We start from the raw sequence: 12,610 nt of genomic DNA on the forward strand, positions 1-12,610 counted from the left end.
ATTGTTTAAACATAAATCGCAAATGAAGACAATAGTTTAACAATTCCTGGAACATGAAATAAATAAAGAATAATAGGATCATGTTAATTAGTGAGATGTGATGTATTATTTCATTTATGTTTTATATGTATATATTTTAGTATTTTTAAAATTGTATTTTTGTGTTTTTATTTTATATTTATTTATATTTTATAGTATAGTATTTTATGTAGATATCATCACTTATTGAAGGACATGCAATCACGAATGATTTTTTGTCATATTTAAACAATGATAAAAATTGCTAAAATATACGCGTAATAAAAATATAATTAACAACACTTTAAAAAACAAATACAAATTATTCATATATGTTATTGGAAATAATTACTGATGTTTTGAGTATCGTGTTTGTCTGTCGATATGACTGGTACCTGTAGGTTCTATAATCTTCAGTAAATGCTGTCATCTATAGAATATGAACAGAGTTCGAAAGCTGCAAGAAATGTTTCTTAACACCATGGTTTGATAAAGCAGAAAAGTGGACTAATTATCTCGCAATCTTATGCTACACTTATTTGAATTAAGATATCTCATCCAAAGATTCTTCACTGATCTGATAGAATTATTGCACAAAGAAATAAAAAGAAAAGCAGAAACCTTTACACAGAAAATATTTGTATTACATAGAATATATATTTGTCAAAACTATTACTTAACTATAATTCAGTTTCTGTTGGTCTTATATCACCGACCAAAAAATGTTATCTAGTTTGAACACGCTATCATGAATCAACGGTTCTTATCAGATAACGGGCTTTATATTTGTGCATACCTCTTAGTCGACAGTAATATCGTTAGACGTAACAAGATACAAAAAATTCATATACTTGCATGATTCAAATAATATTTTCTGGAATCTGGAATAAAAAAAAGTGGAAAGAAATATTTTTTAATAATATGATTTTGCGTTATATTTTTTATATGTTTAAAGTTCTGTAGTAAAAATTTAAGCATACTTTTATTTAGTTATTAAATTAGAGAATTTATTTAATTGTGTTAATGACATTGACTATATCGATTAATAGTCAATAATAAGTTAATTTTAACTAACCGTTTACTATCGCCTTTTGTTCTATCTAATAATTTTGCTTACTTTATCTTATTAGTAAAAGTTAAAATAATAAAAAAGATAGAATATAATTCGTTATCATGTAATTTTAATGTTTGAAACTGAAAACTACTAAAAATTTTATTATACATTATTAATTTTATAATTTTACATTTATTATATGTATACATGGAGAAAATTGTGAATTGATAGCATTCAAAGTGAAAGAACTATGAATTTTGCAGATTCGTTGCCTCAGGATTTCAATAGTTTCATACTTATTTCCAGACATTTTCCGTAAAATTATATGCGATATAAAGATCCCTTTAAGCGAGACCTTAGATTCACAGTGCGTAAATTTTTTTCTACATGAGAGTCTACGCACGCATATCTACTATTAGCTTTTTTTCTCCTATCTCAAAAAAAATTACAAGCCGCACAACGCAATGTGTCTCTCCGTTCTCTATTACGGAAAAACGAATATTTAATGATCCCTTTTTTTTTGCAGAAGAAAAGAGGGAAGAAAAAAACAATCGCACGCGTCGCGTTTTTACGCAGGGACGAGGGAACTGAACTTCATTGTACGGTTGCAACAGGAACATTTACGGTTGTAACATTGCAACAGGAAAGCGCGATAGTTATCAATGGTGACGCTGGAATGGCGATCGATGACAGGCAATTTATTCATGATTCTGAGAAAATCATCCTCCCATATATAATACTTCTTTTGCTTTTACTATGGAAGAGTTCCGCCGGTTTGTGATCCCAACATTATAATTTGGAAAACTTAAAAATTATTTTAACCTGATCTCGCAATACGTATCGCCTTAATAGTGCACTTTTCATGCATTAAATGGACTTATTTATTGTTTTACTCTTGAAGTTAATTGTTTATAATAAATTTGAGGCGTTAACTTTCGCAACAGACTTTTTTATTTTTTATGTCAATTGTTTTTAATTATTGAAAGAGAGAAAAAATTTTAATTCAAAGGAATACAGTTTCCTAAATTAAAAAAAAAAACATTTCTGAAGTATTAACTCGTATTTGGTGCACATTTTTATCGCGTTCGACTTTTTTTTATTAACATTTTTACATTTGTGATAATTTAATCGGCGCGTTGCGTCGTACATTGTGCAATATCGTATTGTACATTTTCTTCTTTTTATTATTACCGATAAGGTCACGCTGGATCTTTTTTTATCAAGGTAAATGCACACAAAATAATGATTGGCGGCATTTATTTAATCGTGATTTATTTTTGTCAAGCATATCACGTTCTCTTCGTTCATAACTTCGTTTATACAATTTTTCTCTCAATATTGTATAAACACCTAGCACACACATATTTGTAAATTGATCGTAGCCGTACATACATGTCGATAGTTGCAGTTTATAATGTTGCCGCGCTTGTTGAAATTTTAATGCGCTGGAATTGTTTCTCTTCGGTTCCTCCTTTCCATTTGAAAGACATAACATTATTCAATGATTATTTTAAATCGAAGTCACTGTTGTTTTAAATTAAAATATAAAATATACAAAAGCGCGCAGAATCATAATTTTAATAATAAATTTTATATGTATAAATATATTTTAGTCGCAAAGTTTTACAGCATTTCTACGGATGAACGCCTCGCTTATATTTATACTATTCACAATTGCAATTTATGGAGTTTTTTCCCCTCTTCATTCCTGTTCGATCTTATATTTACATTTTAGAACATGCATTCCAACCGGATCGCTGCCGTAAAACCGACATGATAAGGGCTTCAGTCTACGCGTCCGCGGTAGAAATCGCGGCAACGATATTTCATGTTGCAAACGCCCAAATTGCATAAGTAGCGAAGAACAGATAAGCGCAGATTACTGTTAGCTGCTAAGTGCATCATATGGATTACTGATTGCAATCAGGTAGGATAGACCGGAACCGTCTCGGTTTGTAAACTCGAACAAATAACGTACGGCGTGTGTGCATTCGTTAAAAGATTTGCCTGTCGCGTTTTGCGTCAGCCGCCGAATTCGTTTATTCGAAATGTACAAAGCCAATATTCATTTTTTCAGCCTTGAACACACCAGACATCGATTACACAATTCTTAGAAAAATATTGTGAAAGTTTCTTTTAAACAGACAATACATGACTACTTTTGATATATTATTTAGAACGCAAAAGAGAAACGAAAGTTTCATACATTTAAATTTACTTACTGTAGAATAAATTTTGAGATCTGTTTTTTTTTAAACTACTTAACACAAATTATGATTAAATGTTGCATAAGCTAGTAATTATATACATTTGCCTTTTTTGAAGTACTTCTTTTTGCAATAGTATTAATTTTTTATCGTTTTACTTTTTTATTTATTCCTTGTAATCGTTTTTTTTTTGTAATGCGGTAATGGGTAATCACTGAACCAATCTCTGCAAAGCAATTATCACACGAAAGAAAAAAAAATGTACAGCTATGTAAGGAAGAGATGAAAAGTAGAATTAAAAAGTAAGCATAATAAAAATTTTCATTGTTTTCTCTTTAATTATACCGAGTTAAACCTTTATGTGCTCGTGTCTGCCAAGACAAGGTACATGGTCTTTTGTGCGATTATAACATCCGTCGTTTTCATGCAGTTGACAGCGGTGCAACGTTAGAATAAAAACACAGAAGAAAAAAAAAGTAATAAACCTTGACACTATCTTTAAAGGTTTCTTATTATTTCACTAGTTAAATAAGCTCATAAAAGAATTTATTATTGAAAAGTGTTTCGATCAGAGAATTCACGTTGCACATTGCCGAACAGGGAAGAGAAAACGGAGAATTCGTGGCGTGCCCTATGACATGGCAGACAGCAATGTCATTGTCAGGTGACGATTTGCTGCGGCCGTCGAAACTCGCCATGTCCGGGAAGTCAGCCTATTAACGCATAACATTCTCGTGCAAACGCCGTCCGTGGGCGTATCGTAATGTCTTCGCGCGGTACCGGTACTTTATCAGTTTAGTAGCAGCAATTCATTCGGCGGCAAATAACAGTTGCAATTACATCGTGCCGACAGACGAGAGCAGATTCATGAAAAATTGCGAGAACTTATCAGGCGATTTGTTACGTAATGATGTAGATTTATTATCATTATTATTGATGTGCGTAGACTCGTGGAATTTATTACAGTTTATCTTTATCCGCTGAAATATTATTACATTAAATGTATTATTGATTTTTTTGCGGATAATTATGACATCTATTTCGGTTGGGATATTTTATAATATTAGCTTCTAGCTAATTATTTTGTTAAAAATGTCGAAATATTTCTTATCTCATTCGAGATGAAAAGAGTACGTCACTATTGCAATTTGACAACTGCAATGTCGGATGCCAGATAAATCGCGGACAAGGTCGTTCCGACATTGCAATTACGAAGCTAAGTGCTACTGAGAAAAAAGTATAGTAATCTTAATGTTTGTTGATACGCTCAGCGTATTTATAGCTTTTTTTACGAGCCAATTAGATCTTATTATGAGAGGCATGTACAATTAACGTCATCACATAAGCTTGAATTTGAGAATTGATTTTACCTTTTCTCACATAAATTACCTCATATACGTTTTTGTACGTTACATCGCTGTACAAAACATTTATTATCATTTTATATTTTTTGTTTAGAATAATTTAGTTATTAACCTCAATATTGATCTCGATATCAAACTCTTCATATTAAGCTCTGAGCAAGCTTGAAGTTTATTTTTCCTGGAAAATAATATATATTTTCGATTATAAAGCTGCGAGAGGGTAGCCGAAAATTATAAAGTGATTCTCTAATTAAAAATTCAAAATTTCTAACTTCTCTCTTTTTACATTTTAATGCCAGATAATTCTATAGTTTATTTGGTTTTAAAATTACACTTTGTCAACTCCGTCATAGAAAAGAGTTATTACAGACATGTAGACGCGAGTTTTCTATAATGGCGCCTGCTAATTTATTAGCAGAAATTAGAAGAAATTATTATCGTGTCGCGTTAGGTCGGGTTGTCACGCGTAACAACGTCGATGCGTGACAGCGGATTAATCGCGGATGTGTGACGATTAATCCCGGACACAAATTGCGTTCGCAAATCAGAGGGTTCATTTCCAAGATCTTCGAGGAATAGGGGACACCGGGCGGCGGTAGAAATACCGAGTTCCAGCAAAAAAAACCGGAGGGGATATAATTCGCGATCTCCTTCAGTCGTCGAACTGTCGCGCGCGAAAGGACGAAAACCGAGAGATGCCGATTTTACTTTGGACTGTGACGCGCGGCTGCTTTCTCGTTAGCAGGTGAATCGGAAATCCCGGAGGTGCGAATGACTCACACGTCGTGAAATGTTAGCCAGGTGAGGCATTTAATGCGGTCAGCGCGCATGCGAGCGCATCGTAACGATTGCACCGAATGTGCGCGAGATCCTCTTATAGCTTTTGAGAGAAAAGTACAAACGTATACTCGTCGACTTGGGATTAACTGGACGTTATTGCGCGGATTTGCATTTCATTGTGGAATGATTAATGGCGCCTTCTCCCTCGGTTATCCCGAAGAAACGAGTAATCCGGGACACTTTGTATCGCACATAGCTGTTTCCGCGTCCGCGATCGCAAAAGGCTCCAACCTCATCAGAACCGATCTTAATACCTCCTCGTAAAACCACGTTTTCCGCATGGTCGCCGTGCCGTTTGTTTTTCTTCCCTTTTTTTTTTTTTGCGCACCATGTAACGCGCGTAATTACGTGCAGTTTCATTTAAGTACGCGAGTACATTAAGTATAAAATGCGTTACGCAGCCTGCGCGCGTGCTCCATAATTGACGGGTGTTCTCGCGAGAGAAATGACACGCTATGCAAATCAACATCGATCCGCGTCGCCGCCGCCGCCGGTAGCGTCACCGGGTGTAACAACAATAACATAACCGGGAGTCACGGGAGTACGGGTGGCCGGTTGTTGCCCGTCGCATCGCGTTACGTGGGAGGACGGATAAAACGGAACTAATACCGCGGAGTCGCGTACACGCACCGCAAAGTCCGCCAATTGTCATCGGCGCGAGGCGTCGTTTGCAAGCTGCACGTTGATAATTATTAACGAGCAATGCGATTTCGTTTGGTCGCGAAATTGGCACCGGGCAATGGAGCGTTTACCGTGCGTTTACCGAGGCGCGATTAGCCGCTCTCGACGGCGCGAGATGATTATTAATGGGGATCTGACGTAAACGAGAATCGATTCGTTCAATGTGATTGGCTGTCATCGGGTCACCTCGTATTACGGCACGCCTCCGGGGTTTTTCTTTTTTTGCGCTCACATTCACTGCTGCCGACTAACATTGATTAATCGGCGATCGCGAACAAACATAGCTGTTAACCAATTGAAGGCCGGTGTCATGAAAAACAGGTGATTGTCTCAATAATCGTCGTAAAGGAGATTGCACGCGAGTTCAGGCGGAATAGAGCGATCACTCGGATTTGGTACGGTTAAAAAAAAAAAATAATTCAGATTACAATGAGAATATGGCGTACTGCAGAATATTATACTTCCCTTCGCAGAGAAAAAAATGTATTTTAAACGTTTCAGATAATCATGTTGCAAACTAGTAATTTTTTAATGTTCTTTAAAAATAAGAAGTGTCATTTTTTGGTTGCAGTAAATCTTGGATTGGATACAGATTTTTGTATCAATTATTAAATATATTTTTTAATTTTATCAATTGCCTGCCGACATGGTTGTTGGACTTAAAATGCAATAAATTGAAGCTAAAAACAATATCTTAAATTAATTTAATTGTAAAAAATTTAATAAAAATATATTAATAATTAATATGAATATATTATTATAAGCTCGAAAAATAGCACTTGTTTTTTTGTGTTTTATTCATACATATTGATTCAATTTATTATTCTCTAATTTTGTTTTTAATGTACACCGCATTAGTAATCAACAATAATATATTATGTAACGAATAACCGCAATTAATTAATTTGATTACTATATAGATACAGAAATTTTATTGCTGTTTATGCTTTAAGATTATGCACAGTCACTTATGCACAAATACACTCACATTAATTATCTAGAGTCACGAGTCAAATTCATTCAGATAAGATGGAGAATTCCATCGTGTTTTTTTCACTACTAAAAGAATCTATAATAAAAATATTATTATGATTATGCGACCATCTGTCGCGCCCGCGCGGTGATTCGTTGCTTCGGACGGCCAATATGAACGTTTGTTTGTACACGAAATGTACATTTACACATGTGCAGTCTATTACCTTTTTTCATATGCTTTCTTGAATCACACAAACCTTCTTTGCACTATCAACAGCGCGAAATGTAAGTGTCAATGAAATGCAAATTTTTACACCGTCGACAGTTTGACACGTTTTAAATACAATGATCAGTCTTTAACGCAAAAGTTTTAATTATGCCAGGGACAATGTGTTTTACGTCGATTTTGTAAGTCACAATCTTTTACCTTGTTGAACAAACTTGCAGCTTGTTCAGCGTAATGTATTGCACGCGCATATACGTGTTCTTTTCGTCAGATAGCAATTTTATGAATGTGAAATTATTTCTTGATATCATTCGCATTCTTTCAGGTATTCTGCTGATAACATCGTAACCGACTGCTACATTGCAGCGGATATCATTATCGCAACTCACATATGTACATTGCAAATTGGACACAGCAAACCTGTACGGTAGTGAAAGCGCTGAGAATGGTTGGTATCTACGAATTTATCGAGGTTTGTGCTGGTGGTAAATGCGTGGCCAAGTCATTTTTGCAATAATAAGTTTAATATTTGATTAACTAACCTCTTTGCCTTTTGTGTCCGACAAATATCGCCTTGCATTAAAAAATTTAGAGATATCAAGAGCAACACAAGCTTACAAGACATTGAATTAGTCTCTTGATAATTCTATTGTTTAATTCTTGTTAGTTTTTTCAGCAAGAAAATATTTTATTACTCTCAAATACAACGGCATTAAAATAAAAAGATTAATATATTTATTATTGTTAAAATAAACTTGCGTAGAAAAATAACTACACAGAGAAGTGATTCCACTAAATGTATTCAAAAGTGTGTGATTATGTAAGATGCGATATTTACATACTATTTTATGTATACATATCATCTAGAAGGAACTGAATAAATATAGGACAGGTTTGGTCAGGTTTCGTCTGCACTCTACGATATCTTCAAGGCCGACCGGAAATTTGGAAGATGCGGCCCGTTCTCGAGAATTAGCACTGACCTAGGGAAGGCCTCGAGGTCGTCGATGGCACACATTCCGAGTGCGTCTATATTAAGTTAACTGCTTCATAGCTGTCGATTGGACCGCTGGTCGGCCACTGCCAATATATAGGTGGACGCAGCACGTACGCAGAGCTGGACGCAGGGCATAGGCAATGCCAATTGCACGCATCCGCAAATTTACCACCAACTGGCACGCTTATGTTATAGAGTTACTGCGGCTCTATCTAAGTGGCTCCTGTCTTTCCCTCCCAAGGATGAAGGTGTCTCCACAACGACCGAGCCAGTCCGGTCTTAAAATCACGTAACGCCTCTCCGCGGGCGTCTGACAGCTGGCAGAAAGAGATCGATTCGAGAGATATCGCCACAAAGGATAGTATGTCGATCGCACTCGCGCGTTTCGATTTGCAAATAGAGACATTGGAATGGGAACCGCGCGGCCGGACGGAGGTTTGCGGAAGACATAGTCGTGGCTATTTACTAGCGTGAGTTGACCATTAGTCGTGCCACTCATGGCCGCTATTGACTGCAACAAGAAAAAAAAAACGGGGGAAGACACGGGCACAAATAGCGACTAACGCACCTGCGTAGCTCGTTATCGCGCGCGCGAAGTTGTTAGCACGAGCGATTGTACGCGGCAGCCCTCGGTGATCCGTAACTAATGAGAATACCGCGATTATAAATCCCATCTGCGCGTAAGAGACCGCGTATACGACAGATTGAGTTGCAACACGTTACCTCATTACATTCCTCGAATCCGTGGCCCTCCCCTCTCCCTCACCCTCTCGTATCTCACTCCTATTGCTTGTTACGTGTGCTGATGCTAACCCATCATCAAACACCATCAGACGATTGTTTGATCATCGAGCACAGTCGAAAAATCCGTCTAAAACTTACTCTCCATAATCATCTTACCGCTTCTGCATCCGATATTTTTACTAGCTATCTTCGAGGTTAACGGGAATATGTTTCTAAACGTTTTACATAACACATGTTTTCCAAATTTAGACTTCAAGTAATTTTGTAGTAAAACCACTGTTGTCTCGAATTTACTTAACCATTAGTATAATTGGAACATTCTGTTAGGAAAATGCTGCGTATGCTTCTTTGTATTTATAAATTTGGAGTACGTGTGACGTAACGCATCGATGATATAACGACGTGCGGCATGCAATTTGGCCTTAACCACTGGTGTTCTGTAATATCCCATCGCGAAAAGAAACTGCTGGCCGGCTGGCCGCACGACTGAGCGATACTCTGGCCAGCTCTATTGAAGTCTGTTAAATACATCCTTGAGGACGCACTTCTACCCGCGAGAGACTAGACCAACGTTAACACTAAGTATGACAGACAGATAGTATGTTTAGACAGTCGACAATTATCTGCGCACAATGTTAAATCAAATTGAATGTATTTTCTAAACGCAATGTACAATGGGAAAGTTGGGAGGAATCAGAACTAGCTTGATCTTGAAAAAGGACTTGATCGAGTTCTCCTCCGTTCTGATGTATCGCTCATTTCCTTTTATCTAAAAAGAAGGGTGGATAATCGGTTATTGGATAAGGAGCGATATTTTCTTAATGGACGATTCGAACGATCTTCGACCTGTATTACGGTCCTAATCGCTGATCCGTAATGGCCACGTTTATGTCGGCGGCAACGATCGCGCCGGGCGCGATTCGTCGTTTTTCTCTCTCCGTTTATGCCGCGCCTCCCAAGTCTTTTTCTAGGTCAGAAAATATACGGCCACGCTGACTGACTCATTGCGGTACGTGCGAGCGACGAGGAACCCCACGTATCCCACCTGTATCGCCTGTCAGATTTCAATCGAGGTCGTTTTAAGGCGGCTCAGTGAAGTTCTTCATGCTCTATGATTTCTGTTCTCTCTGTCGCATTCCGTTGAAAGTACACTGATAACATGAGTGCAAAGATAGAGAAAAAAAAAAAAATTCAAAGAATCGCCGATATTCAGTCATTCATCGTGCAGTATTGCGGGAAAGGATGCGTCATTTTTTCTTCGGCGAATCGATAATTCTTACGATGTATGACGCTTTATACAGTATTAAATCTATGTTGGGGAATTATTGAACAATAAAGGAAACTTCAGCAATAACCTGATATCTTAATTATCCCCTATCGAACTTTTGTCCAATTTTCAAATTTTCTCTTTATTTTCATGACGATTCCTTTTTTGTAGCTTATCTTTCTTTTTCTCTTTCACTTTATCCAGTTACTTCAGTTACGTAATTAGTGAGTTAGCTTACAAGTTTCTTCGAGTACGGGAACCGTAGTCCTGCGGTACCGGTCGCTTCATTGCCGTTTTACATCGTGCGCTCATTAACATACGTATTAACGTTTTTTTTTCTTTGTCAAAGTGTAACGCCTATTTCCTGCCGCTTACACAATGTGAATCGGAGTTTTTATCTTCTTCGAGGACGTCTGTCGATAGCTTGGCCATCGCCGGTCGCAACAGGATCGTTAGCGCAGGGTGAAAGATCCGCAATTCCGGTGTGACCATGAAGGTCCTTGATTGCCGGACGATAGGCGCCCCCCATTGCATCGATGCACTTACGAGACAACGTCGCGTAATGTTCCTGGAGATTATCTAAATGCCTTCCTGAAATCTTAGCCTTACAGATAATTCAAACCCGACTCATTTCCGGAATCGCTATCGCAAATTCTTACGAAGCGAACCGGCTTTCTCGTAGCGGGCGTCTCCTCGGATTGGAAGAAGAGATACCGAACGTGTGCATTTTCCATTTAAGAGGAATCTAATCATCGATGAAATACTTTGGTTCTAACGCGACTTATCGCAATTTCGGGAATTCAATTTTTTGATACCGCGCGAAACGTAAATAATATTTGTTAAAAGTCAGTTTGGCGCACATAATTGTTGCAACAACAACAGACGATCAGCTAAATGATAATGAATGCTCATTCATTATCATAACTCTGCAGATTTAGTGGCTTTTTTTAGACGCCGAAAGTTGTAAAATTATTTATGTAACTGATTCGAAAAAGGTCTGCTTCGTTTTAATATTCATTCATACATTAAAATCATTGATAAATGATGGCTTGTCCTGCAACCTTATTGTGCTCTCTTCCGAAAGATTTTATTATTACTTTTGAATACGAGGTAACAAGTAGTTGGCAATGAAGAAGCAATTAAGTTCTCATAGCCGCCGTATGTGAATTGATTGATTAAATTCAAGATAGAGTAAACAACGCGTGCTTCTTTTTTCAAGGCTTTACAACTTCACATAAGAAACGAAAATCACAATCACAAAAAGTATTTTCCGAAGCTATATCGCAGCAATTAAATTTTTTTTAATATAATGATGTAAGATATTATGATATGGTTTAAGAAACAGATCCATAAATGTACGATGAATTTGTATTGCCCGATAATATCTTTACATGTTAGAATAATTTAAGAATAATTTATTAACATGATAAATCAACGATATAATATCGAATTACAGTGTGACACGATCAATGTCCCACGACACGCACTGCGATTAATATTAATCATAGAAATTTATTAATAATTTGAATCCGTGGAGATCTGTATAAAATTGCAAACTTTATGAATCTTAATGTCGCAAACCGGGGTTAATTAAGTTCCTTTAAATGTATGTCTTATTTCTGCCTGCCTTCCGTGCAAGATACCACGCGATATCTTGTACATGAAGTTACGCAGCGATTATATAACTGTACTTACCCGGTAACTAGCAGAAATATCAATTATTATTATATTGAGCTATAAAAGATACCATAGTCGGTGATAATTTTCAAAGTTTGTACGCACTTCATACCGATCTTGGTGATAAATACAAAAACTCTTGCGATAAATTAAAACAAATTAATAGAGAGCGCGATATTACATAAATATTAATAACAGATGTTTCAAAACTTATCAAGAATTCCAATTACGTTAAACTTCTCGTTGAACTCCTTGTTTTACATTTTGCATTCGCGGTCGCCTCTGTATTAATTAATACTGATCTAAATAGTTTATCGTTTCTTTTCAATGAAAAAAAAAAAAGCAAAGAAGAATCCATAGAGAATCAGTTAATTTTATTTAACGTTCGCGGAACTTTTTTCACGCGTCTCATTCATTGTCCGATAAAATTACCCGGAAGAAAACAGCTCTGTCTCTCTCCTAAGTTTAATGCCGACTATCAGCAACAGCTAAGCATCTATTATGACTCGGCTCCAGACGACTGGCAAAAGTCCCGTGGATATCGCATACGTGTACCGTAT

This window comes from Monomorium pharaonis, chromosome 7, assembly GCF_013373865.1.
Source record: "Monomorium pharaonis isolate MP-MQ-018 chromosome 7, ASM1337386v2, whole genome shotgun sequence".
NCBI classification, from domain to species: domain Eukaryota; kingdom Metazoa; phylum Arthropoda; class Insecta; order Hymenoptera; family Formicidae; genus Monomorium; species Monomorium pharaonis.